This window comes from Vespula pensylvanica, chromosome 17 (genome assembly GCF_014466175.1).
Source record: "Vespula pensylvanica isolate Volc-1 chromosome 17, ASM1446617v1, whole genome shotgun sequence".
Taxonomy (NCBI): Eukaryota; Metazoa; Arthropoda; class Insecta; order Hymenoptera; family Vespidae; genus Vespula; species Vespula pensylvanica.
In genome coordinates this window covers 2,091,546-2,094,821 of record NC_057701.1, presented here as the reverse complement: position 1 = coordinate 2,094,821, position 3,276 = coordinate 2,091,546, and positions in this window count along the sequence as shown.

Genomic DNA, 3,276 nt, shown 5'->3' with positions numbered 1-3,276 from the left:
AAAAAAACAAAAAAAAGAAAAAAGAAAAAAAAAAGAAAGAAGAATAATTCTAATCGAGAATCGTCCGATTATTATTTTGGATCTAGAAAGAAAGAAAAAAAAAGAAGGATGGAAAAACAAAAAAAAAAAAGAAAATAAAAGTAAGAAACTATGAGATAATAATAATCGTAATTACGATATAATGTAATGGATGATTTAACATGTAATAGATCATTTGTTACATAAACGATGTAGGAAGGAAATAATAATGAGAATTTGATATTTGGAGAATGATGATTATTCCAGAAACGAGATTCAACTTCCTGCATCGACCACATTATGGTTGTTTGGTAGAACTCAAAAGAAAGGATGATATGTGTGTGTGAATTTATGTGGGTGTATATATATATATACATATATAGAAGGATAAAGAAGAGGGTGACTCTCTCGAAAAGGAAGAAAAGGAATATAGGAAGCTTCGATGTTCCTTCTTCGATCGCATGTTCACGACAAGAGCACAAAGGAAAATGTTCATCCTAGCTTTTCTCCTTCGCTTTTCCACCCCCGAACTCACGAGAGATTTAATTATCGAAGTTTTCGTTAAGGGGTGCGCGCCCACCCTTCTTCTACCATCTCATCCTCGGATTTCTACTCGACTGAGAGTTTACTTTATCGAAATAAGGATATAACTGAGACCACATCGCAAGCAAAACTTAAAATTTGATATATATATATATAAAAATGTGTATGTATGGGTATGTATAAACATTATTAAATATCTGATTGTTTATATAAAATATATAAATGTAGAAATTGTTTTAATATCTCAATTAATTATATCGGTCAATGAACAAATTTCAAAGGAAAAGAAATTAATTTTCTCTTTGATTAATACATATATATAATTATTAAAATATTAATATACGAAGATAAACGTCTCATTTATTAAATATTACATTTATAAATGTTACATTTTTAATATTTTAAATAATATCAGTCAGCGAATGGATTTCAAAGAAAAAGAAATTAATTTTGCTCTTCGATTGCTATATATGTATATATGTATATATATACACACCTACACACAATTATTAAAATGTTAATAAACGAACGTAAACGTCTCGTTTATTAAATATTACATTTATAGATGTCAAATTTTTTATTTCTCGAGTAATATCAATCGAAAAAAAGAAGAAAAGAAATAACAAATCTCATATTAAACATAACAAATATAAACATCTTCTTGAACAAATAACGTCAAATATAATCGCGTGTATCAAGAACAAAATTCTAAGTTGTATCGTAAAAACTAATGAAATTACAAATGAACGGGATGAATAAATAATAAAAAGGAAAGAAGGAAAAGAAAAAAGAAAGAAAAATTCCAGAGAGAAAAAAGAGAGAGAGAGAGAGAGAGAGAGAGATTACTCGTAAAAAAAAAAAAAAAAGAGAGAGAGAAAAGAATTTTTATCGTCGATAAAAACAAATAGGATTGTCAAAAAGATAAAATGAAATATATGAGATCAATGACTAAGGGTCCTCAGGATTAAACGTTCGGTCCTGGGCAATCGGGCACGCAACAGTGTCTGCGGGGTTGCATGGTACCAGGCGCTCGCCAGCAGTGCCGTTCAGACGCAGAGGGTAAAATCAACGATAAAGAGAAAGATAGAAATACAGACAGACAGTAAGAGAGATAGAGCGCGCGCAAGAGAGAGAGAGAGAAAGAGAGAAAGTGTATATGTGAAATAAAGAGAAAGAGAGAAAGAGACAGAGAGAGAAAGAGAGAGAGAGAGAGAGAGAGAGAAGGAAAGTTGGAAGAAGAAGCAGAGAGAGAAGGGTGAGAATGCTGCTGGAATATAGAAGAGAAGACCAAAGAGAGAAAAAGAGAAAGAGAGAGAGAGATAGGGGTTGAAGTGGGGTGTAGAAAGGGAGGTAGTTGCAGACGCGCCTCGACAGGGGTAAATGTCCGTACGAATGCACCCCGGATTGGCTTTGGGGTGGTTTCCATGGAGACCAATTCGCTCGGCCCGGGAAGTCCCCACTGCTAGCAAAACCGAGCGAGAAAGAGAAAGAGAGAGGGAGAGAGAATGAGAGAGAGAGAGAGAGAGAGAGAGAGAGAGAGAGGAAGAGAGAGAGTGACTGAGTGAGTGAGCTTTTCCTGAAGAGAATCGTGCACGAAAAGCCTTCGTCGTTGTGCTTTCAATTCCAAAATAGTCTAACTCTGACGTATATGTTTATGTATGTATGTATGTATGTATGTGCATGTCTGTATATGCATATGTGTGTATGTATAAACGTCATTCTTCTCTACTTCCATATCAATCTCTATCTTTGTCTCTCTTTCTCTCGTTTTCTGTCTGACTAATAAACCGCTATGAAAATTTGTAAAATGATCGATTCGATCGTCGAACGTCGCTTTCGAGAACATCGTTTTCGATCTTTTTAATTTTGTTTCCTTTTCTTTCTCTCTTTCTCTTTCCACAAAGATCTGTCACGTTTTTCTTTTCTCTCTCTCTCTCTCTCTCTCTCTTTCTCTCTCTCTTTTTTTTTTTTAAATATTCGTCAATCATTTTTGTTTCTCTCGTTCGTTTCTCTCTCTCTCTCTCTCTCTCTCTCTTATTTTTCTTGTTCTTTTTTATCTCTTTTCGATTAAGCCGTTTTTGACTGAGTTTCCATTATATTTCATTTAATCTTGTTATTACTTTAAGTATAAGCGTACGTGTGTATGTATTTACGTGCCTATCCGTTTCGATGGGAGTTTCGATGATACATTTTTTTCTTATCGACGTTCATTCGAACGTTTGTTTTTTAATTTAGATAGGGAGAAGAACGTTTATTATATTTCGTTTACTCTCTCGTTGCATGTGTTTACACTCATCTTGCATCTTGCATCTGTGTGTCGTATGCGTGTGTGTTTTTTTACTTTTCCTTCTTTTTTTTTTTTTCTTTTCTTTTTTCTTTTCTTTTTTTTTTTTTCTTGAATGGATAAATGAGAATCGACAATATGATAATCTAAAAACGATTTGTTATATAAAGCTACGTAGTTATATACAGTGTCGCGAACATATAGTTATATAAATCTGTGGGATAATAATTTAACGTGACGTACGTATTGTTGCGTAAAACAATTTCTAATGGTATCTCCTTATAGAATTGTTCGTTTTTACGTATTGTTTATTACGCTTTAGATTATATCATTTCGATTCGTGGCTGTGATAATTATTATACTTTTATCTTCTGATTTTATTTCTTCTTTACAATTTTTCTTTTTCTTTTTTTTTACGTCTGCGTACGTTT